Source organism: Mustela nivalis (assembly GCF_964662115.1).
Source record: "Mustela nivalis genome assembly, chromosome: 17".
Classification (NCBI taxonomy): domain Eukaryota; kingdom Metazoa; phylum Chordata; class Mammalia; order Carnivora; family Mustelidae; genus Mustela; species Mustela nivalis.
Window position 1 is genome coordinate 51,583,551 of NC_139036.1, and position 26,483 is coordinate 51,610,033.

At 36.7% G+C, this 26,483-nt stretch overlaps 1 pseudogene across 1 annotated transcript in view; it reads right to left on the reverse strand.

The window, feature by feature from the left end:
• Positions 1–1,811: 1,811 nt before the first annotated feature.
• The window catches only part of LOC309851458 (ATP-binding cassette sub-family A member 10-like), a 65,637-nt pseudogene continuing 40,965 nt past the window's right edge, over positions 1,812–26,483 (reverse strand). The window contains exons 9-21 of the transcript in view: positions 26,023–26,032; positions 25,428–25,508; positions 24,593–24,687; positions 18,614–18,743; positions 10,884–10,963; positions 6,035–6,214; positions 4,829–4,904; positions 4,669–4,758; positions 3,994–4,109; positions 3,760–3,816; positions 2,866–2,946; positions 1,962–2,017; positions 1,812–1,835 (exon numbers count right to left, since the gene is read on the reverse strand). The product of the transcript in view is annotated as an ATP-binding cassette sub-family A member 10-like (transcript). The remainder of the gene's footprint in view (positions 1,836–1,961; positions 2,018–2,865; positions 2,947–3,759; positions 3,817–3,993; positions 4,110–4,668; positions 4,759–4,828; positions 4,905–6,034; positions 6,215–10,883; positions 10,964–18,613; positions 18,744–24,592; positions 24,688–25,427; positions 25,509–26,022; positions 26,033–26,483) is intronic.

Consider the following 26,483-nt stretch of genomic DNA (forward strand, 5'->3'; position numbering starts at 1 on the left):
TCATCTACCAAAACCACAAATACATTTGTTTGTTGGTTTTAATTATGTAATTGAGTGAATGGAATTTCCTTTTTAAGAAAATTTGAACATTACAAATAAAACAAAAACTTTTATCATAAAATTTTAAAGAAATACCAAATTCCTGTAAGTTAGGAGGATGTACTTTTTTTTTTTTTTTTAACCAATTATCTGTGGAATGTCTGTTTGCAGAAATCAAGCTAAGGGGACAAATTCAACCTTAAGTCAATGCCAAGGTGACCATAAAGGAACTGACACAAACCACGACCACATAATAAGAGTTCAAGTAGAGGAGGAAAGTCAGAATCAAGGATGAGTATGATATTAAAAAGTCCTGTGGACATTTCAGAAGCTTAGTATGGGTGCTGAATTTTTCTACTGGTCAGAGAACAAAGTTACCTAGATCTTGTACAGCAGAGAGCCATCCGTTGAAGCCAGAACTATTTACCCTAAGACTATAACAAAATAAGACTGAAGAGAAGTGCATCACAGCTTTATTCATAAGAGATAAGCATATAGTTTAAAATGTCAGATAATAGTAAAAAGGTTAAGTAAAAACCATGATAACACATCAAAGGAATCCAATGCAGGTATCCCATAACCCAAAGATGTTACGATGATATGCAAGGTACTCGTGAACCATGAAGTGGAAAAATATAGCAAATTACCATGCCCACTCATGTCGACTTAGAGAAAGTACCCATGAAAAGACCATTGATTATAGGAAGACCAAATGGAGTAATCTGGTGTTTTACTATAGATTACTATTATCTTCATCCACATAATTTCTATATATCCTTAAATGAGCATATACTTATAATCAGAAAATATAACTGTATTTAAAGGTTATACTGTATAATTTCATCCATCCATTTCTTAGATCATCTTATGGTCAATGTTATCTTAAATTGGTATTTAAGTAAATAATATTTTTTTTTTAAGATTTTATTTATTTATTTATTTGACAGAGAGAAATCACAAGTAGACGGAGAGGCAGGCAGAGAGAGAGAGGGAAGCAGGCTCCCTGCGGAGCAGAGAGCCCGATGCGGGACTCGATCCCAGGACCCTGAGATCATGACCTGAGCCGAAGGCAGCGGCTTAACCACTGAGCCACCCAGGCGCCCCTAAGTAAATAATATTTTAAAAATAGCCGATATATTTAAAGTTCAGGTTAAAAAAACCCTACAATATTTTGGTCATTTCTTTTTGGGGAGAGAAAGAGAGTGGCAGTGGGGAGAGGGAGAGAGAATCTTAAGCAGACTCCCCACTTAGCATGGAGCCCAACACAGAGTTTGGTCTGTGGATCTGAGAACCCTGAAATCGCAACTTGACTCAAAACCAAGAGTAGGATGCTTAACCAACTGAGCCATCCAGGCCCCCTGTTCAAAGTTCTGTTTGTAAAATATGCTCAGCATTCAGCTATATTGAAAATAATTTTAAAAACTGGACTAACATTATGTGATATTTTAATTAATACTGAACACAAAATAGGCCTGATTAGCAATTAGTATAATGCCTGATTATGGTAATGTTCATGACTTTTCCCTATCTTTGCCTCTCCTCTCCATTCTAAAGTCTAAAAAACCATCTAAAATCTTAATCATTATTGAATGTTGGAACTATTGAGTGCGTCTGTTATCTGTGGTAATGTGGAAGACTGTTCTAGAATTCTGGAGACTCATAATGTAGTAGGAGCTAAAGCCTGATGTTAGGAGATTCAGGGTTTTAAGGCTCTTCCTGTGGGAGGAGTTTCCATCTAATTGCTGTATCAACTTCATCATCAATATTTCCTGTTATTTAGAGAGTTCTAAGAACACCTAAATAGGGAGAAAATAAGTAAGTAAACAAAGATGTCAGGGTGTTTCTGAAAGATGGATGTGCACAGAGATTTACACAAAGCCTCCTCGGATGATACCCACTGGTTTAAAGGAAAGAAAACTCACCTGTTCCAAGGTAGCCTGAGAGAGGCTGTATTCTTCCATGTCAAAGTTCTGTTTCACTGCCTTGAGAGGGACTAACATCAATGACTTACATGTTTTCCACTAAAAGTGCTTTCAAAGTGTGCAATATATGCAGCAACTTCAAATCCATGAGATTTTTTAGGATATAGGCCAAGTCATTACATTTTTTTGGAAAGATAAAGAAAGATGTAGATACAGCCAAACAAAAAGAGAACAATGAAGGAATGTATACATCTACACTCAAGAGCTTCTTGTGGCCTATTTCAGTACATCCCCTTTTGATTACTTACATATGTATTGTTAGGACTCAAATCAGCCATTGAATATTGTTGGGTTTCTATATTTATAAATTTATGAACAAGTAAGTACCCTGTATGTGTCCCATTTCTATGTGTCAAGGCCTCATAAATATCCAGGGTGACCTCTAGTCAGTGTCTCTGGAATGAATTCAACTCTATGCTCATCCATCCCCAATCCTAACTTGTCACATATCAGCCCTGTGTACCTTCCTTCTCTGGCCTTCTATCTAGGCTTCCAGTCATTGTCTCCATATTCTAGCTCCTCATGCCTCTGACTATGATAAATATGGAGATGCAAGAAGCTCAACTCAGTATTCTCTGGGACAACATGTCGATAATTATCCTCCAATACCATTCAATGGAACCAGGACAGAATATTCTTGTCTCCTTTTTAACAGAGGAAAAATAAGGTGGAGTAAACCTCAGTGTAGAGCCAGTACTACAATCCCTATAGAATTTATAAGACGAATCCAGTGGAGATTTTCTAAGTTTTGACTGATTATATAATTTTTCTACTTGAATTCATATAGTATACATTCCATGTGAAAATATCACAATAGATAAAGTCTAAGTGTGTCTAAACTTACCCGCCTCTAATTTTAAAAAAGGCCTGAGACAGAGGGCGAACGTCTTTCAATGGTAATTTATATGCCTTCATGGAGGAATCTCTGGGAGAAGGAAAAAATCAGATGTATAACAATGTTAAAACACTGGGGAGAAATTAGTAGCCAAAAAAATTTGTGTGTGTGTGTTTTTTTTTTAAGATTTTATTCATTTATTTGACAGAAAGAGAGCACAGGCAGGGGTGGGGGGTGGCAGGCAGAGGGAGAGGATGAAGCAGATCCCCTGCCATTGAGCAGGTAGCCCAAGGTGGGGCTCAATCCCAGGATCCCAGGGTCATGATTTGAACCCAAAGCAGATGCTTAACCAACTGAGCCACCCTACATGGGTAAAGTTCATCTTGACTCAAGTTCTTTACAGATTCTGTGTTCTCAAGAGTGCCTCTTATCCCCACTCTTCAGTGGCCAAACTTTGTTCATTTTAAAGTCCTACTTTAATGTCATTTCCTCATTTCTTTGTATCTTCATTTGCTTAATAGCCTTGTCCCCAGAGGCTGTAAGCACCAAAACAATCTTCTCTACATACACAGGCACATGTGCACACGTACACACCACTCACCTTTTCGGAGCTATGAAGCATTCACTGAACATAACCTTTCAGTGGCTTTGTCTATGCATCCAAGTGACCTCCAAACCACTTGTTTTATAATAAAGAAGTCAGTTCAGCCTTCCTCTTCCTGCCCAGATTCACCCACGTCTAAACTGAGTGTACTAGAAAACCTGTACACTTGTTACCCATGCCAAAAACGTCCTTTACCTTTCCTGCTGAGCAGCCTGTGGAAAAAGCTTCAGAATCTCTGTGCGGAGAGGCTCCATCTGAGTGGGGTCCTTCATTTTTCTTTCTAGAAAATAATCTTTAACAAATTTGAATAATCTTTAACAAATTTGGTTTTCAGATGTTGAATGGAACCAATACACCTAATCCAAGGAAGAGAAAAAAGAGTTGAAAGAAAAGAACACTGGTCCTTTAATTGCTTCCTCAATTGCAAAGACAAAAGAAGGTGTTTGATCTTCAATCAAGAAGCTTAACATAGTGAACTGTAATTCTCTCTGCAAGAACTTGGCGCCCCAGTGTGGACATGGACGGGCACCCACCTCAGCCTTCTGGACACTATAATGGGCACACAGTCACAGATGGCCTCAGCCTCTGCCATGGAGTGGGTGGTCAGGAGGGCGCCCCTCTCTGCGTTTTTAACAATGGTCTGAATTGCCTGTCTCAAGGTAAAGTAAGAGAGTGTTTTCATTTAGAAAATAATTTGGGGAAATAGGTGAATGGAAAGAAGTATGAAGAATAATAGAAAATTTTGTATTCAGTTATAAGAAAAAAAATCTGTTCTAGAGAGAAAGAAAAAAATTGCACTGCATTATGTAATTCTATTACCACACTAATTGGCTTTGTAGAATGAAAAGCTAAAGACTGGGAAATAGTGAGTAAAGTCATGTTTGTTTAAAAAGTTGGAGTGCAGAGAAGCACCAGATTGTAGGATCGTCAGTAACTGAAAAAGAAAAGAAGAATGAGGCAGGGAAGAGGAGTAAGAAAAAGAAAATCCAAACAAATTCAGGCAAGATTCTATTAGATTCTTAGAATGTCTATTTTTTCCCTTCCTTGGGGAATTTTGAGCACTGTACTGAGTTTCATTGAATTCAATAATAGAGGATGTGAACCTCGAAGATAAATGGAGTGAATGTAAAAAAAAAATTATATATATATATACAAACTCCAGACTCATACTACTAACCCTACACTTAATATGACACTCCTCGCCACACTTGCTGCTGCCCCTTAGGGTCCACCCCTGTGGACAACTCATCCGGAATCACCACTGACGAGTCTCCCAGGATGCTCAGTGTGAAGCACAGCTGGAACAAGAACAACACATCTGGCACTAATGGGCGGGGCGCACAGGGTAACCCCGAGGCCCCTTCCTACCTTCCTCTTGACACCCTCGGATAAGGCCTTCACAGGAACTTTAAGTTGTTCCTGGAGCTTGAGAGCTTCCACCAATCTGAGGGGAAAACCCTACTGTGATGTTTCACGGTGCACATGTTCCTACTAAAACTAACAATATAGGGGCGCCTGAGTGGCTCAGTGGGTTAAACCTCTGTCTCTGGCTCAGGTCATGATCTCAGGGTCCTGGGATCAAGCCCCACTTCAGGCTCTATGCTCAGCGGGGAGCCTGCTTCCCCCCCTCTCTCTCTGCCTGCATCTCTGCCTACTTGTGATCTCTCTTTCTCAAGTAAATAAATAAACTCTTAAAAAAAAAAAAAAAAAAAAAAACCTAGCATAGGGTCATAGGGTAGCTCTACTTTTAATTTCTTAAGGAATCTCCACACTGTTTTCCAAAGTGGCTGCACCAACTTGCATTCCTACCAACAGTGTAAGAGGGTTCCCCTTTCTTCACATCCTCTCCAACACTTGTTGTTGACTGTCTTGTTAATTTTGGCCATTCTAACTGGTGTAAGGTAGTATCTCAATGTGGTTTTGATTTGAGTCTCCCTGATGGCTAATGATGATGAACATTTTTTCATGTGTCTGTTAGCCATTTATAGTCTTCTTTGGAAAACTGCCTGTTCATGTCTTCTGCCCATTTTTTGACGTGATTATCTGTGTTGTTGTATACTCATGTTTTATCTTTCATGTTCTAGGTTATGAATATAACCAGATTTTGTTCAGTCTCTCTCTTTTTTTAAATGAAGTACCCAAATGTATGTTCATGAATGGAGATTACTTTACTAGTTAGAAAACTAATTCCTAATCAAATGCATTGTGTTTGCCTTATGCCCTTGGCACTAATTCCATTTCTGGTGTTTTTCTTATTGATTTTCATACAGTGTAAATTTACTTGCTAGTTACAGTTACTAATGTCACAGCTTCTATATAATGCTAAATGAAACTGCAACTCTTGAAAAAGATGTGAGATCTTGTTAAGGTTGATAAAAATATCAGAGAATGTTTTGAATTACACTGATGAATAAAGACCTCAAAAGGTTAAGATCCATAAAAAACTGAAGAAGAGAAAATTCAGAGTCATGACAAGACAGATACTTCAAGAATGGGATTTAAATATGACCTACACATGCTGATGTTACAAAAACAAAGGAAAGTTTTGAAAATAAAAACCAGGAGTTCATCAACTCTACAGAACGAGCTACCTGGCCCAGTGTTTTGTAAAGGGTCAAGTTACTTGTTTTCACCTCATTCAGGCTCAGAGTAGTGAATGCATTTGCTGTGTTCACTCTTTCAAATTCAACATCTTCATCATCTTCTTCTGGCTCTTCTGGATTTGCATGATTTTCTCTACTTCTTGGGGAGATCCTACAAAGAAAACAAAATAACACAACAATGTGATTCTAGCTGTATAACTATCAAGAGAATGTAAGCCTCTACACTTAAATTATTATCCTCTGCTTAAAAGAAGGAAAAATGATGAATTTGTTACCTACATGATTCCCCTGTAGGTAGCTATATCCCTTGAAATATTTTCTTTGACTATTATATATTTTTTTAATTTTATTTATTTATTTATTTGTGGGGGGAGGGGAGGGACATGGTGGGGGCAGCAGGCAGAGGGAGAGGGAGAAGCAGGCTCCCTGCTTGGGAGCTGGATGCAGGGCTCGATCCCAGAACCCTGGGATCATGACATGAGCTGAAGGTAGATGCCCCCTTTTTTTTTTTAGAAGTTATTTATTTATTTGATAGAGATCACAAGTAGGCAGAGAGGCAGGTGGGGGGTGGGGTAGAGGGAAGCACTCTCCACTGAGCTCTCTGCTTGATCTCAGGACCCTGGGATCATGCCCTGACCTGGGCTTGATCTCAGGACCCTGGGATCATGCCCTGAGCTGAAGGCAGAGGCTTTAACCCACTGAACCACCCAGGTACCCATGAAGCAGAAGCTTAACTGACTGAGCCCCGTGCCCCAATCTTTGACTATTATCTTTAAAGCCTTTTATTCCATCTATCAACTAGCTCTCAAAATTCCCTCAGATAGTGTTTTCAGTCTGCCACCATCCAGATAGTACCCACATTACTTCTTAAATGATCACCAGAATTGGCTTTTCTTTCCTTTTGAAAACAATTCACACACATACTGAACACACCAGCTCATTATCGTGTTCTCTCTTTGGGGACTAAACTTACTATAAGCTGGAGAAAAAACAAGTTGTGGTGCTTAACCACTAAGAGAGATGCAGAGAACAAAAACTCAACTTGCCTAAAATTGGTGAAGACCCATGACTTCAAAACTATGTATCCCTGCATTCAGTCCAATGCTATTTTGGGCTTTTTCCCCAGAATAACAATGCCTAATGTGCCTGGCTAAAAATTAGATAGCAAATCAAACTTAATAAATTAATGTCAAATGTACTGTTACAAAAAATTATATCCAGATGTTAATAAATGTTCTTCTGACCTGAAAACTGGATATTTCCTCATTGTTTCTTTTCTACACTTCATTTCCAGATACCTTATAACAAAAAGGAAAATGACACTCAGAAGGTATGGTTAAAGGCAAAGAAAGAATTAGAATTAGCATCATCATGGAATTCAAATTCAGTGGGCAATATTTGCCTTTTCTCATGGAAGATACAACATTTATATTTTACTTCAGTGTCTTTCTCCAGTTTAAAATTCCACTAAAGGAGTACATGGGTGACTCAGTCGACTAAGCACCCCACTCTTGGTTTCAGCTCAGGTTATGATCTCAGGGCTATGAGATTAGGCCCCCAAACAGGCTCCACGCTCAGTGGGGAGTCTGCTAGACATTCTTTCCCTCTTCCTCTACTGCGCCCCCACTCACTTGTGCTCTCTCTCTTTCATTCTGAAATAAATAAAATCTTAAAAATATTTTATAAAATTCCACTTAATTTTTCACATTTCTTTTTCATTACTCAAATTAGTGTATTTTTTAAATACATCGTTAAATGAATTTTAGTCATGCAGCATTGTGGTATTTCTATATAAATCACCTCAAATTGTCTTTGGACACATAACATATCAATAATATATATTAAAATAATAGCAATCAAGTCTTTAGTTTTTCTGGCATACATTATACTGTCATTGACTCTATATAGAAAAATCCCCTTGGGGCCCCTGGGTGGCTCAGTTGGTTAAGTAACAGACTCTTGATTTCGGCTCAGGTCACAAACTTAAGAGTCGTAGGATTAAGCCTCACTCCGGCTCTGTGCTCAGTGGGGAGTCTGCTTGGGATTCTCTCTCTCCCTCTGCGTCCTCTCTCCCATGCTCTCTCTCTAAAATAAATAAATAAATCTTTTTTAAAAAAAGAAAAAAAATACCTTCAGGTTTTGCTTCCATTATATTGGAATGTAGAATATAGTAAGAGAGTATTTTTAGGATATTTAAATTTGCCATTATTTGAAGAAGAACAAGTATATTACACAGTTATGAACCCTATGCAATAGACATTCAGGTAGAAAATTTCTCTTACGATTAAGACTGTTAAGAGAAGGATCTCATGGCCTTCATTGATTTCGTTATCCAAAACTTCCTAGTGTCTCATATATACATGAGTTAGCTGTTGAAGGAAAACAAAGGCTAAATGAAAGTCTCTCTGCTTGATGCACATAAAATCTACACACTACATTCGTGTATATTGTACCTGATGTTCCATGGGGCACCTGAGTATAGTCCATGAATTGGGATAAAACTTGTTCTCTGATACTAAAGTCTGTTGATGAGCTGACATTCTTCCTTGGTTGTAATCTCCAATACTTTCCGTCTTCCAATTTTATGTAGTAGGGATTTGCAGATTTCTTTTTTCCCCCCATCTAGCCTGTTATTATTTTTAACATACAAATAACATATATTTTGTTTGGATGTATCCTAATATCTATTAATATTCTCAGTATTTAGAGGCCTTGCAGTATTCTTTCTAGTTATTGTTTTGTTTTCATCATTCTCATCTCCTTCCAGAAGCCAACTGAAGCTGATCAGAGTGTTAAAACCCAAATAACAGGAGACACCTAATTTTTTTACAATTGTAAAATAACTAGAAAATAAAAGTGTTAGATATAAGAATAAGATAATTATTGAAGTTAGGCACTAAATCCAGTTTTGCATCTTTATCAATTCTATAAAACAGGTAAACAAGGGAGACTATATAATTCTCATTATTCAGTTTATTAAAAAATAAATGTTTTCTTAGAAGAGTCAAATTTTTTTTTTGCCAGTAAACCTTAAAATGGATTTTTAAAAATTACTACCATTTAGTGGGATTCGCATGGTACAGATACCACATTTTAAGAATAAACATCATTTCAGTCTTTTTAATAGGCTAATGAAATTCATCCTTTAAATGAATTCATCCTTTAATGAATTAATGAATTAATGAATGAACTGATTCATCCTTTAAATGAATATATTTTTTATTTGCCTTCTAGTAAGAAAAGAGTATACAGCATTAACTTTTATTTTACTTAAGTTCTTATTTTAATTCTAGTTAGTTAACATACAGTGTTTTATTAGTTTCAGGAGTACAATATAGTAATTCAACCATTCCATACATTACCCTGTGCTCGTTTAGGAGGGCACTTGCAAGTTTCTTGTTAGTGGAAGTTATAAAGTACAAAACTGTGAGGTAAATGAGATTTATCAGTAGTTGCCCCAGATACTCAGTAGTGCTTTGTTTCTCCCAGAAGTGCTCTGTAACAACACGTACATACCCTTACCAATCACATTTCCATAGCAATTTATTGACACTAAGTGGAAAGAATCAAAGAATGCAGTATGTCACAACTTCCATGAAGTCTTATATTTTAGGAAAAGAGATTTAAACATGGACATCAACCTTATTCAGAATAATTTGAACCTTATTCAAATTAAGATTTGCAATCTTAATTTCAGAATTTAACAGCATCGAATAACTTTTAAATTGTACACCTGTTCCAATATTGGGCAAAGATTTTATTAATGGGCTACAGGGTTAAGGCCAGTCACACAGTAGGTAATATTGCTTACCTTTACTAAAAACATGAAAAATCCAATTTAAGTGTTGAAAGATATCGAAATCATGCATAAAATTAAACTGAGTTTTTCAAATTCAACGGATGATATGATGTTGATTAAAAGTAATGAGATCTAGCAGAAAAATAGCCAGAGGTATTATAATTTTCTGTCCTACATAATATTTTAAGCTGTTTTCTATGAATGATCTGTTTTCCTAGGAGATATTCTCATTTTCAATTTTCACCTGATATTTAGCAATATTATTAAGATTTCCTCTTTAGAAAGCATGAAACTATCATTACAACTGAAACATAGGATTATAATATAGTCTGACATATACATCTAGAAGATTTTGCATTATCTGATATGGATGGAGAGCAACAATAAAAGAAGGAGATGTAACATTATTTACTTTGTCACCTCATATCCTCAAATGCTTTCACCATCAGGATATAACTAAGAATTAACTGATGATATGACTTGGGAACTTCAAAGATCAAAGGACAAAATAAATATTGAGGTGGGTATTTATTGCCATAGTTAAGCAATTTTCCATGTTGATACTAATGTAGGAATTTTGAAAGGTTTAAAACATCCTCAGAGGAATGAGTAAGTCATGTGGATAAAACTGAGTTGATATAAAACAGAGTCGATGACATTGTAATTGCGTTGTCTGGTGATAGATGGTAGCTACACTTGGGATGAGCATAGCCTAATGTATCTAATTGTGGAATCACTATATCGTACACCTGGAAATAATGTAACATTGTGTGTCAACTGTACTAAAAAAAAAAAAAAATCCAGGCACCTGGGTGGTTTAGTGGGTTAAGCCTCTGCCTTCAGCTCAGGTCATGATCTCAGGGTCCTAGGATCGAACCCCACTTCGGGCTCTCTGCTTGGTGAGGAGTCTGCTTCCTGCTCTCTCTCTGCCTGCCTCTCTGCCTACTTGTGATCTCTCTCTCTCTGTCAAACAAATAAATAAAATCTTTTTAAAAAAATCCTCAGAGAAACATAACAGCACTGTACGTAGCCGCCCATATTCCCACTCAGACTACTTCGGTAGTTTCCTAAACGGACACCCTGTCTCCAGTTCTCCTTCCACTATAAATCCAGGGGACATTCTGAAGAATGGTTTGATCTTGTTTGAATAAGAATCGCTTTCTTTTACATATTCCATTGAATGTAAGTGCTCTGATTGCAAAGACTGTTTTGTTCAAGCAAAGCATCTGGCACATAACAGAGAAATGCAATATCAATGCATGAATATTGGGAAGGCAAAGAGTAAAGAGGATTTCTCCTTATTATGTTTTTCATTCATCAAACAATCAAAAAAGATACATGTTAAGGGGGCGCCTGGGTGGCTCAGTGGGTTAAGCCGCTGCCTTCGGCTCAGGTCATGATCTCAGGGTCCTGGGATCGAGTCCCGCATCGGGCTCTCTGCTCGGCAGGGAGCCTGCTTCCCTCTCTCTCTCTCTCTGCCTGCCTCTCCATCTACTTGTGATTTCTTTCTGTCAAATAAATAAATAAAATCTTTTAAAAAAGAAAGATACATGTTAAGGGTCCAATTTATGCAAAACACTTTTTTAAGTGGGACCATAGTTACTGTAGTTTTAAGAAAAGAGGAAAGAGAGAAGAGTATAGAAGTTCCTATTGGGCATCTATGCAGAATTTAGCACTTACCAAGTTCTTGGATGAACTATTTACGAGCACTGTGATAGTTAATGTGCTTTGAAAAACTCAATCCTGACCCTTTAGAGTATTGCTGTTATTACTCATATTTTCTGAGGTCTAGATAACTGAAGCAACTTGCCCAATAACTTCTAACTCTTCTGTGCTAGATCAAGGGTTCAAACCGGGGGCTATCCGACTCTAGAACCCAAACTCTTAACCACTATTTTTGTTGTTGTTGTAGGAGTCACCTGTCCATACATCAAGTCAATGTACAATATGTTGGGTATCAAGATACACATGAAACTGATAATAGAACAATGGAAAACTGAGGTTAAACTTTCTAATTCTATAAATGCAATGACACAACCTGTCTTTGACCACCCTACCTCCTTCCTCCTACTCCCTTTCTTCCCATTATCTCACTGCACCAATTACCTCCTCTATCTTGTCCCAAACATCAAGAAATTAAAAAAGAATCCTCCCATTAATCTTCCCTCTGGAAAACAACAGCAACAACAGTACATTTTAAGGGTTGTAAAACACTTCCTGTTTCTACTTCCTCCTTCTATATTTACTCCTCCATCTGCCATAAACTAGATTCTACATTCAGGGCTTTACAAAACTGCATTTTTAAAAGTTAGTGGTAGACTTCTTGTAGAAAGACTTCATGTAGAAACATGGAGGAATAGATATCCTAAAAAGACCTTACCCACACCACTTAAAACAAATGTCCTTCAAACACACTGCTAGTCTCAGAAAAACAGTGAGGGAATTCTTTAAGGGCAGAAACAAAGTCTGAAAACTCACTTGGACCATTAAGTAAACACTAAACCTGAATGATTTGGGAACAAATGCCTATTCCAGCTTGGGGATGGAGAGGCAAAGACCTTGGCCATCCTTAAGGTCCTTCCCTCCAAGTACCTTCAGTAGAATGAAAAGTAACCCTCTTTTGTGAGTATTCCTTGCAAATCCCATATTAAGTCATAATATTCTAAGATGGCTTATGCAATTCTATGTGGGTTCTACTTCCTGGGAAAGTAACTGAATATTATTTTAGGACGATGACATCTCCAATTTGACATCTTGAGAGTTCCATACTTAAAGGTCAACTAAATATGTGCTCCCAGTTTATAAAATATACATGGGCATTTTTCAGCAAACACAGTACTGAAAATGTATCTTCCCTTCTTTATGATTTTCTTCTTTATCTTATGTTTTTCTTAATAACATTTTTTTCTCTTTGTTATGTGAATACAGTATATAATATATATAACATACAAAATATATGTTAATTGACTATTTATGTTATCAATAAGGCTTCCAGTCAATGGTATAAATTTTGGGGGAGTCCAAAGTGATATATATATATTTGGGACCATGTAGAGAGCTGGGGGCCCCTGACCCCAAGGTTATTGAAGGGTCAACTGTAGTCTCAAAATACATAAAGCAAAAATTGATTACATGAAAGGATGAAACTGACAAATCTACCTTTTATTGGAAAACATAAAGGAAAAAATCTAAATAGATCAAGGACTAATTCCAATAGTTAAGGAGGTATTACCTTGTTAGGATATTTGACTATTGTAACACAGCTGCTTACAAAATTGACCCAAGGAATTTTATGATTAGGTATTGCAGGGAGGACACTTACAGACTAAAAAGCAACTCAGTAGCCTTTAGGATTTCTGCGGGCATACTGAATTCTCCAACTGGTTGTACTTGTGACATTCTGGTCCACACTAAATCCAACCTTTGGATATTATCCACAAAGATGGGTCACTGTGACTGTAACGGCCCCAAAGAAGTAAGATATTATATCTCTTTACCCTTAAAACCTCCATCCTGTCCCCATGATATACAGGAGAAAGGGAAATCCAGAAGAAAAAGGAAGAATGAAAAGATAGACCTTGTTCCCTTTCTCACTGCTGGTCCCCAAACTAAGGACATACCTGAAATGGGGTTGGGGAGAGAGCTATACACTGCTTACGAGATTAAAGTTATGATTTGGACGTGGCTGGCTTTTTAGTTCTTAAGGTGGATCTTAATTAACTGTTTTAATATCTGAAATGGTCAGAAAGCTATGGCATCTTCTTAAGATGTCAACTAGGGATATTATTAACTAAACTTTTTCATGTTTATGTTACTAGTCAATATGGCCACCTGTCACACTACTACTACTACAACTTCTTCTTCTTCTTCTTCTTCTTCTCCTTCTTCTTCTTCTTCTTCTTCTTCTTCTTCTTCTTCTTCTTCTTCTTCTTCTTCTTTTTTAATAAGTAGTATTATTCAAGAGGAAAACTACATTGAGTGGAGAGGCTTGGGTTCCATTGGGAATCATACCTGATGCCATTCTATAAAATGAGGGAACTGTCCTAAGTGATCTAGTCTTTGATGATAGATGAGCCACACAGGATTTCTACAGATATTTACTTCCTTCCAAAGAAACACAGATAGAAAAGAAAGACCTCAAAGAACAGATGGAAAATAGGGAAAAGAAAATGAACAACACTGAAACCAGGAACATGATCCAACAATAATAGAAGTACTAAAGATGTAATTCCATTCTCTTCTAAGTAACGTATTTACACTTAACTTCCCATTTTTAAAAATAAGCTTTAAGGAAGAAAGTTAATATAAATGTGCAAGTTGCATAGACAGATACTTGTAATAAGAAAGCCAAGAGACCACAAGCCATTACTCTTTCTCCTGTTGCAAAAGATGAATGAAATCACGTATGGGAAGAATATAAGAGAAGCTGGACCACCAACTATGCAAACCACCTGCGAACAATGAGGTCAATAACAAGCTGAGAGCTGGCTGGTCTCAGTGGGGACAGGAAATGGAGAGATAATTAGACCATAAGGCTGTGTAAGGAAATTTTCTTACATATGCCTTTTGTTAATGATACAGTGTTAATGAAAGCAGATTTTTGTTTTGATTCTATTATATTTGGCCTGGTGAAAAAAAATGATCACTTAGAAGAGCAAACATGAGTTCCAAAATCATGAAGTAGTTAATTAAATATATTGAAAGAAGAATCAAGCAGAGACTGTCCAATCCAGTATGCTGAAGGACACAGGCCTGAAATCCATAAACTGAGACTGAATTTTTTGCTGATAAAGAAACAGAAGGTATACAGAAATGTTTGAAATATTAGGTAGAAAAGGTATTTCATTTATGCAAATGTATTAATTTTTTTTAAAGATTTTATTTATTTTTTTTGTCATAGAGATCGAGATCACAGTAGGCCTAGGGGCAGGCCGAGAAAGGTGGGGAAGCAGGCTATCCGCTGAGCAGAGAGCCTGATGAGGGGCTCGGTCCCAGGACCCTGAGATTATGACCTGAGCCAAAGGCAGAAGCCTAAACCACTGAGCCACCCAGGTGCCCCTATTTTTTTATAAACTTTAGAAATAGCATGTTGTAGTAGAAGATGGGTGTTTTATTTGTTTGTATTTTTTGGTCTATATTCTTTTATATGGTAAATCTGAGCATCAGTAACTTTCTATCCCAAGTTTAGGTAAGCAGGCCTCAGGATATTAATAGTATCTCAGATATTAATACTATCTCAAAGAAAACAGTGTCTCCATGACTGGAAAATAGCATTCTCCTAAGTATCTGACACCCATTGTGGGAATGTACAGCCAATGGCTCAACAGGAAAGGTCTGACTTACTTGTGAAGTTGATTTACCCTTTGATGTAGATAAATAAAAATGACTATCACATAAATTTTTAAAAGGCCAATTTACAAAAGCATAGCTAAGCTTTGGAAATATGGTATATCTTATTTGTAAAAATGCAAATTCCCCCCTCCTACACTGTTGGCAGGAATGGAAGCTGGTGCAGCCACTCTGGAAAACAGCATGGAGGTTCCTCAAAAAGTTGAAAATAGAGCAACCCTATGACCCAGCAATCGTACTACTGGGTATTTACCCTAAAGATACAAATGTATCTGAAGGGGCATGTGCACCTGAATGTTTATAGCAGCAATGTCCACAATAGCCAAACTATGGAAAGAACCTAGATGTCCATCAACAGATGAATGGATAAAGAAGATGTGGTATATATATACAATGGAATACTATGCAGCCATCAAAAGAAATGAAATCTTGCCATTTTGACAATGTGGATGGAACTAAAAGGTATTAATGCTAAGTGAAATATGTCTACCAGAGAAAGGCAATTATCATATGATCTCCCTGATATGATGAAGTTGAGAAGCAAAGTGGGGGACTTGGGGGGTAGGGAAGGAAAAAATGAAACAAGATGGGATCGGGAGGGAGACAAACCATAAGAGACTCTTAATCTCACAAAACAAACTGAGGGTTGCCGGGGGTAGGGGGGTAGGGAGAGGATGGTTGGGTTATGGACATTAGGGAAGGTATGTGCTATGGTGTGTGCTGTGAAGTGTGTAAGCCTGATGATTCACAGACCTGTACCCCTGGGACTAATAATATATGATATGTTAATAAAAAATAAAAAATAAAAAAAATACAAATTCCCTTTGGAATTGTGGAATATCAACATGACGTCAAAAAATAGCACATTTTCACCTCTGTAGTTGATTTAGTATGATTCCCTTTAAAGATGAGGCAAGTCCACTGTGTTGAATAGTGAACATTCGGACCCTTTTGACATCATGATTAACTATTTAATAGAATCTATAATGAGATTAGAGCAACAACATAATTTATGTGTAAACATATTTTTCTTGAAGAGCTGTCCTGAGTGCATGAAACAATGAAATTCTAACTACTATAGTCAGATAAAATCATCTTTCTCCTCTTCCTTCCCCTCCCCCTCTACCCTGCCTTTCCCCCTCCCCTTCTCCTCTTACTTTGCAATCCCTGATGCTGTTCACGCCAAGGTAAGGAGAAATACAGTTTGCAAGGACCAACAGAAATATGGGTCCTTTCAAAGAACAAGTGTCCACCATTAAGACATTCTGGAAGTTCAAAGCACATCTGTAAGCTGTTCAAAATTGTTACATGTCATACAGTCAAACATTAGATATATGTTTTTGAAACAGTGAAAAGTTCAGAATGGAAGTATATAGCAAACAAAGAGAGAAGGAACCATATTTTGTTACCCTTAATAGCAGGCCCCATTCCCAGGAACTACATGATATCAACAGAAACGTTTTAAAAAGATCTGAAGTTTATAGGCATGTATTTAGAGCATGTGCAGGTTCTTTCATATTTGCATCAAGTAGTTGTTAAATGAAGACACATGCTTTTTGGAGCTGCACTGATGGTCTCAGAATCTGTCATTTGTTTCAGTTCCCTGTTTCCCAGTAGATGAATTATAGATAACAGCCTTTAAAATTCTAATAGTAATTGCCTTGAAGCTGTTCCTATGTTCTTCTCCCTAGCTATGAGATATAATTAGAGGAGAGCAAGTCTTTCCTGCATAACTAATTTCTCGACTTATAGAAATGTTTAGTCTTTAAGGCATGGAGAGGTCTTACTATAAATCTAAGTTGTTTCCCAGACATGGTAATTTATTACTGTTATAACAATAGGCTAAAAAAAAGAGCACAGAAATTGCCTTATTTCACGTGCAAAAAAATAGAGATGCCATTATATTAATTTCTTATTGTAAAAATTTCATACTGAAAATTCCATTCTCTCTCTCCACTATGCATATATAAATTTCCACAATTTGTCCTTTTTTTAAACTACCATAATTAAACACACCTGTTAGAAATTATCTGAAGGCTGAGAATGGTTATTAAGTTTAGATATGATCAAAAATCGCACTCTATTCCACAAGTAATAGAAAATAAAAGAGCCAACACCCAAAAGGACACTTGAGAACTTAAAAAGATAGAGAAAATACTATAGAACTGTTACATAATCATAATATTAGAGTTGGGGCCATACATTCTCATAAATTTCACACACACTCTCCACACTGGCTTTAGTCGATGTATACCACATACTCTACAAATTCCCTAGGAAGATGTGATATACAACTAAGGATTTGCATTTGCAGTTTTGCTAGTGTTCTAGATTGCTAAGCAAATCCATTCATTCACTGATTTCAGCAAATATATATTGGGTAGCTAGGTTATGTGGGAAGAACTAGTTAAGATAGTGAGCCAAACAAAGCCCAAATTGTGGTTCTTTAATAGGTCTATTATTTTCCTCTATCATTTAAAAATTTTCAGTGTCCTTTCGGATCTTGGCCCTTCCTTTTTTTTTTTTTATATTTTATTTATTTATTTGACAGACAGAAATCACAAGTAGGCAGAGAGGCAGGCAGAGAGAGAGAGAGGAAGGGAAGCAGGCTCCCTGCTGAGCAGAGAGCCCGATGCGGGGCTCCATGCGGGGCTCCATGCGGGGCTCGATCCCAGGACCCTGAGACCATGACCTGAGCCAAAGGCAGAGGCTTAACCCACTGAGCCACCCAGGCGCCCCGGATCTTGGCCTTTCTAATGTTCTATGTCTTGGGGAGCCATGTATCATTTCTAAAGACAAGAATTTAGACTAGAAGGATGAGGTCAGTGATTAAAACAAGTCTATAGTGTGGTATCAGGTGGTAATAAATGGAAAAATAGATCAGCAGGAAGGATAGAAAGTGATAAGTTATATTTAATTTACTAAGGCAAGATATTTTATTATGTGTTTGTTTTTTTCCATTAAAAATTTGAGATTAGACATAAAACCCCTTGAAAAGTGTCTTGATCTTTCAGTAATAGCAAATATAGACTAAATGCTAACCAACTCTCTTACAAGAATGTAAGCTTCACAGAGTGGAACCTTTGTCTATTCTGTTCATACTTTATCCCCAGCCCCGAAAAGTTCCAGGTAGACAAGAAGTATTTGTAGAATGAATGAAAAATGTGTATGTCACGCTCTGTTCTAGGTACTTAGGAAACTGATTTAATCCTCACAACAACCATGTAATGTAGGTACAATTCTATTCCCCATTTTACAGATGCAGAGAGTGAAGCAAGGAATGGCTAAGAGACTTGCTAATAAATAGTAGAAATGGGATTCAAACTCAGGTGGTAGGCTATAGAGTTCTTGCCCTCTGCCCCTTGCTAAATTATCTCTTACATAAGTCAGTACCATACTTACAAAAAGCAATGTGCTTTGCTCTGTTTTAATAAGTTCTGTAAAATTAAAAATTCCAAGAAGGGCGTTGCTAACAATTCCCATAAGAACACAAAAACAATTCATTCTCTTGGTATTACATGCAACTGAAAATCTGTAATCCTTTAAACACACACACACAAATGCAAGTTCCAAATTCTTAAAGTAAATAACTTATTGTGTAATTTATAAATTACCAGAGTGGAATTTAGGGCGAGAGGGAGACTATTAATTTTTCTTTGACACTTTGGCCTTTTTGAATTGTCGAATTATTATAAGAATGTATTATTTTGGTAATCCAAACGACTTATTCTATAAATGACATGGATGAACATTCACTATCATGGGAAGATGTCAAAGATTTAGATCTTATGTGACAGAGAATTATAGGACCCTCTAATACAATTCCAACTCACACAATATATTTTCAAATATAAGATGGCTCTATAAATAGTGAGTTTGTGTTTTTATAAAGGAAAAGGGTGTAGGAAACATTTACCAAACGATTAACAGTTAGAAATATAATATGGAAAAAATAAGAAGTAAAATTAGAGGGGTGCCTGGCTCAGTCTGTTAAGTGTCTGCCTTCCTCTCAGGTCATGATTTCAGGGTCCTGGGGTCACCACCCTCTTACCCCACTGTCGGGCTTCCTGCTCCATGGACAGTCTGCTTCTCCATCCCTCTCTGCCCCTCGCCCTGCTTGTGCTCGCTCTCTCTCTCTCTCTCTCTCTCTCCCCCTCAAATAAATAAGTAAAAAAAAGTAGAAATAAATGAGATTAGAGAATTTTACCTTCTATATTACATATTCTAGTAATGTTTGAATTTCTCTATTACACATGTATTTTTTTCTGCTTTACTGAAGTATAACTGACAAACAAAACTATAATATACTTAGAATGAACATCATAATGATTTGACATACACATACATTGTGAAAAGGTTTCTCACATCTAGTTAACATACCCATCCCCTCACATGTATATGTGTATGTGTGTGTGCATATTTGTGTATATATGAAAACATTTATGTTCTCCTCAGCAAATTTCAATTATACTATACAGTGTTATCAGCTATAGTCTCTGCATTAGGTCTTTATATTCATCTTATAGCTGAAAGTGCACACCCTTTTACCAGCCTAACCCTATTTCCCCTACCCCCTAGTCCCTGGAAACCACTTTTCTACTCTCTATTTCTAGGAGTTTGACTTTTTTTTTTCCTTCTTATGAGCGATACCATGCAGTCTTTGCCTTTCTCTGTCTGGTTTATTTTATTTTTTTTTAAAGATTTTTTATTTATTTATTTGACAGAGAGAAACCACAAGTAGATGGAGAGGCAGGCAGAGAGAGAGAGAGAGGGAAGCAGGCACCCCGCCGAGCAGAGAGCCCGATGCGGGACTCGATCCCAGGACCCTGAGATCATGACCTGAGCCGAAGGCAGCGGCTTAACCCACTGAGCCACCCAGGCGCCCCTCTCTGTCTGGTTTATTTAACTTAGCATCATGCCCTCAATCCACGTTGTTGCAAAACGTGCATTGCTTTTGCAACAAATAAAATCACTAATAAAAGATGATATCTTTAAGAGAAAACATGCCCTTCAAAGGATTAAAATTTCATACTTTACTCCAAAAAGGACTCAAATTATGCTGATATAGAACAGCTGAGGTGCTTTCCTATAGATCTAAACTATCAGAAGGTAGCAAAAGACCATTCAGGAGAAAAGAGTACATGGAAGCAAACATACCTTCCAGTCACCAGAAACGATGTTGATCCACCGTAGGAAGGGTCATCTGAGCCATTCCTATTTCTGAAGTCGTCCACTTCTAAATGTATATCCTGAGACCTCAGCACCTGAACGAAGTCTTCAATATTTGATCCTCATGTAGTCAATGAAGGAAGGAGCAACACAGCGAGAAAATCAACAACAAAGCTTGAAAATAAGAATTATTTCTTTTCACGTGAAGGAATACGCAGAAGAACGTGGTAAAGACCTTCACTCTCTGAGAATAGGCTGAAATTACTTCTGATGCTGGGACAGGAAATCTGGTCTACCATCTTCAATGGAACAGACTCCTTTCAGAAATATGTTAATACATTTTATAATTCTTATAAGTTAAAGGGTTAGAAGGTTTATTGCAATACTTACAGAAATAAAACTTCTTAGTGATTTTTATGAACTCTGTCAGAATTCTGTTTGTAATTACAATGTTTGTGACTACAAATACTATCTACAAAATACATACCTCATAACCTGGGCTTGTCCTGCTGATACAAATCAGTCCTACTCATTATCTAAACTGCTATGTCTGGTTAACCTCCCAATGATATTTACTGTCCCAGTAACCCATTCAAAAACCCATTCAAAACCCATTCAAAAACCCATTCAAAAAAACCCATTCAAGAATTTTATGAAACTAAGTTAATTTGATATTTTCCATGATGTTCATTGTGTTTTTTTTTTTTTAATTTATTTGACACACACAGAGAGAGATCACAAGTAGGCAGAGAGGCAGGCAGAGAGAGAGGAAGGGAAGCAGGCTCTCTGCTGAGCAGAGAGCCCGATGCAGGGCTCAATCCCAGGACCCTGAGATCATGACCCAAGCCGAAGGCAGAGGCTTAACCCACTGAGCCACCGTGGCACCTCTACATTATTTTCCTTGATTTGAAAATGTGCCCATCAATTTCCTTAATTTGAAAATGAAGCAAGCTGTGGAATACACACCACTTTCTCCTCCTAGCATCTCAAGCCGTTTTTAATGTAGGGTTTTGCTGCTCAGGTTTTGTTTCAAAAGGTCTTTGATGATAAAAATCAAAGAGTAAATTGAGTCCCTATTTCTCACCTGTATTATTGATGACTGACAGACTGGTAAAAGGAGCCTGTGAGGATTGTTTCAGAGGAAGGAAATACACATTTGATGAAAACTTCCAACAATGAGTGTAATTAGACACCAGATGCACTATCTTCTTGAAAATGGTGGGGCAAAAGGAATACCATATACCAGCAACCTAAATAAAAGAAAATAAATATGCAGGTCTACAACATTTTCCCTCTAAGTCACAAACATGTTATATAAATGCCAACCTATGGAAATTCAACACACAAATATGGCCTTTAGGTACATAAAATGAATTAATCTGAAAATGGGCTTGAAATTTTCCATAAATCATTCTCACATTGCAAGATGTCCCAGGATAACAGAGGATCAAAAAGAGAAAGTGAGATCCAAGTGGGTTCTTCTATGGGTGTGACGGTTGATAGGACAATGGTTTAATGATTTGATGGGAAACCAGGAGCCTCCAACAGCCTGTCTACGTGGTTTTAAAGGGAAAGAAGCCTGATTTCACACTGCCCTCAGATTTGTGATGTGCACAATTTCAAGTAAAATTTTAATTTTCATCGGCCGTTGTTTTTTTTTTAAGTATTTTATTAATTTATTTGACAGAGAGATCACAAGTAGGCAGAGAGGTAGGCAGAGAGAGACAGAGAAAGAGAGGGAAGCAGACTCCCTGCCAAGCAGAGAGCCCAATGTGGAGCTCGATCCCAGGACCTTGGGATCATGACCTGAGCCAAAGGCAGAGGCTTTAACCCACTGAGCCACCCAGGCGCCCCCTCGGCCGTTGTTTTATACATACTTTAACTTTCACGAAACTAGAAGACATATTTATGTACTATTTCAGATCTTAGAATTCATTTTTCCAGCTCAGACATGAGTAAAAGTCTTTCAAGTCATCTTTTTGTTTCTCTAATAAGGTTGTGAGTCTTGTCTTTTTGATGACTACTTTCTCATCAGACATCAGGCTCTATCTCCCTCTTCCTCACTCTCAGTCTATTTCACAGGGAAAAAATGAAGACCATCAGATAGAAACTCCCTCTGTTCTTATCATCCCCGACAAAAACCCCAGAAAACATATCTATCCTATCAGTGTTCCTTTCTGTTGTAACAGATGCTGTCTCTGCTCCCTATCAAAGTCAGTTCTCAATATTGTTCTGGATCCAGACCCTTGTCACCCTCCCCATGACCTTGCTCAGTTAGCTCATCTTCAGTTATTTCGAGCATATCCCATCATCACTGAAGCATGTTCTAATGTCTCTCTTTCATTAAAAAAAAAAAAAGAAAAAGAAAAAGAAACGTCCTCCTAATTTCAATCTCCCTTTGGCTACTACTGTCCTTTCTACTTCTTTCTGTGGTCAAGCAAAAAAAGTTGTCTATTTTCAGAACTTTTCTTCTTAAAACCTTTCATGACTTCCCTTTTGCCAAATACAGTTGATGCTTTCTGCTCTACCCTGGTGTTCTCCCCCTCTTATTTCCTTGGCTCGAATGTGACCATTTCAATGAGGCCAACATTATAATGAACACTTAACTCCCACCAGACTTTCCCATCCCCTTACTCTATTGTGTGTAACTTACTATATAACTTATTTAGTTTTTATATTTGTTATCTGTTACCTTCTCCTCCCAACAGAAGGTAAACACCACAGCACCTAAACAATGCCTAACACATAACAAGCTTCAATAAAGATTTGTGATATAATGAACAATTAACATCTTTAACAATTTAACAATTAACATCTTTATTGGGTAATTATTTCACTGGTATTTTTCTTCCCCAGAAGATGTAAGTTGAAAGGCCTTGTCAACTCTGCTCACTACTGTAGGATAACACTTACAGGCACTACAAAAACTTTGTTAAATAGGTGAAGAAATTAATAGACATATTTCCTTCATATTTAAACATTTTTCCATGTATTGACGAGATTTAAAGTAGTCCGATATTTACAAGGACAAAAGAATTTTCCTTTCATGCCTCAACTGTAAGAAGTGAAGCCTTTCCATGGCCCATGCCTGTTGTTTCCAGAGACTCCCAGTACTGATGGTCTTTCTCAATCCAGACAGAGAACAAGGAGCCTGATGCATTTCAGATTAGTTGCTGTATCTCTTGTTTCATTGACTTTCTCCTGTTTCTGAATGCCAACATCTGCAACCATATAATAAACCATTATAGTGGACTATGTTATTTGCACTTTCTCTCAACAAACTTTGAAAAAAAAAAAAAACAGACTGTTTGTTCTAACAAGTTAAGCTACTAATATCCATAACTCATATTCAAGTCCTTCAGATAACTTTAAATGCAATGAGTGAGTAAATTCATTTTTGAGGGTGGTTTAGGCTTCTTGGGAAGCATTTACTCTTTCATACCAATAGCATCTCTTCACTAAGGGACTTTTGAGCCAAAATCAAGAGTTGGATGCTTATCCCCCTGAGCCACCCAGGTGCCCCTATAGCTGAGTTTCTACAAGGTCTCCACTTTCTCCACAACTTCTCCACAGGATTAATTCATCACTGATGACTGACATTCCTGTGACTATTTCAAGACACTAGTTTTAAACAATAAAAAGTCCAGGAAGGACCTCTGATTTGAATCCCATATATGCCTCACAGCAGCTGATATGGTTCTGACTAATCATTCAATTTTTCCAAATCTCAGTTTTCTCTCTGCTTAATAAAGTTATTATGGGAATTAAGAATCGCATAATCCAACAGCTGAGCACAATGACTAGCACCTAGTTAGCTCCTACATTCTTGTAATTATTACTTTTACCAACTAAACGAAGGGAAGATATCACCTTATTGATCTTTTCTTCATGAATACATCAATTAGAATTAACTTACTGCCTAAGTAAGAGTACATTTTTATAGGAAATGGTAAGTAACAGAGGAAGCCAGAAGTCATGGCATTAGCAGAGAGCTAATGATGATATGGGGAAGTGGGCACTGTAATAGAATTATTACCTAGCACGAGGTCTGATTATGTTAGATATAAAACAATTATGACACTTTCAAAAGTGGGCAATCTTATTTTATATCTAATAAACATTCTAGGCAGAATTCCACACAAGAACGTATAAAAGATTAATTAATACATCATCATTTTCTATTTTCTTTTTCTAATTTTCTGCTAGACACACATCAGTATATCTGGCCCATCAACTGTTGATTTGCCTTCTAGGTTCATGAAGACTTCATTGAGAGTTGTCATGGAAACACCATAATTTATTATGCCCTGGTCAGTACACCTCTTAAGGTCACTGTAAAGATCTAAAAAGCAGACAGTAATAAGATGATGTAATTAAAATTGATAATAAGTACACTAAAATACAAAGTCCTAAAGATTACTCAGAAGAGACAAATCTAAACATATTTTCATATTAAAGCTGCCACAATAATCTAATAAAAATATTTCCATGCTCTCTTGTCCTTTAAATCAATTAAATTATTTTTCATCTCTTTTCTCTTTCATAAGATTTAAAATTTCTTGCATCACTAGGACCATGTGCATGTTTGTATAAGTATGTATATCTACCTAAAAATTCATTAAGCATGGGTAAATTACATTTCCTTCTCTGTATTTTCTAATTTTTCTATATTGAGCATATTACACTTACAATTAAAATAATAAAACCTTGTTGACTTACTTCCAAGTGTTTTTAAGAAAAGACCTTATTTAATCAGTGTCTCTAAAAGAAATGAAAAGTTCTTCTACTTCAAAAAAATATTTCAAAACTTCATTTAATGCTGACATAGAGATCAAATCTGGGTTTTCCTGTGAAATACATTCATGGAAATTTTAGCTGCTATCACATTAAAACCAGGTATCTGATAATTGAAAAACAGGAGGCAGAGGTCCTAGGAATAAATAGTGTCAGGTGAGAAGCTTTAAAATCCAACTGATGGAAAACAGAAAATGCAGTCAGCCTATCATGGACACTTAGCTGTATTCTATGTGATCGTATGGTAAGTTACTGGAAATTTGTTTGTTCTTTCCAAGGGCAAAATATACACATGTTTTTCACTTTCTGCTGTTAAGGTGGCATCAGAAATGTGCTAATGAAGGATATAATTCTTTCTGGATTACACATTTCATTCCTGAAATGTAAACTAACATTTCAAAAAAAAAGCATAAATCTTTTGAATTCATCTCCAACAGCACTGTTCATTAAAAGACAGTTTTTTTATTAAGTAATTTGTATTTGTTAGCAGCATCTCTTGTTAATTTCAGTAATCAGTTTCCTAAAAATAAGATGCTCTATTTCCAAGTGTTAAATGGGAGCCTTGTTTGAATTATTTTAAATGGGAAAAAATACAGTGCATTACATGTCGACCCCAAACCCCTAGGCAACTTCCTAAAATGTAACTAAAGTAAGTGGAAATTTCAGTATACATATTATATGGCTATATGGGTAGACAGATAGAGAGCAGTTTATCATGTAAAAACATATATCATGTAAAAACAGTTTATCATGTAAAAACATATATATAGATAGATAGATAGATTATATATATATATATATATATATATATAAAATAGGATTTAAAGTACATGAAACATTTCTATTACTTCTGGACCACTAAAAATTAATAAAATTTTTAATAAACGGTTGCTTTCTTGTGGCAAATGGCTTCTATTAATGCCAATAACTCTCCTGTTGATATGCCATGCTTTCTAAATTATCCCTTTTGATATTCTGACATCAGAGTTGATTCTGACATATAAAGTAATTTGGAATACAATTTCAGAACTTTAGGGCCAATTGTTTTGTTAAAAATTATCAATTGCTTTTTTTTTTTTTTTTTTTTTTTTTAATTTAGAGAGAGAGAGGTCAAGAGTGAGGAGAGGGGAAGAGCAGAAGAAAAGGGAAAGAGTGAATCTAAAGCAAACTCCACACCAAGCACAGACCCCAAGACAGGACTCAATCTCGCTACCCTGATATCATGACCTGAGCCAAAATCAAGAGTCAGACACTAAACCAGTGGAGCCACCCAGGCGCCCCATAAATTATCAATTGTTTTTTGTAAACA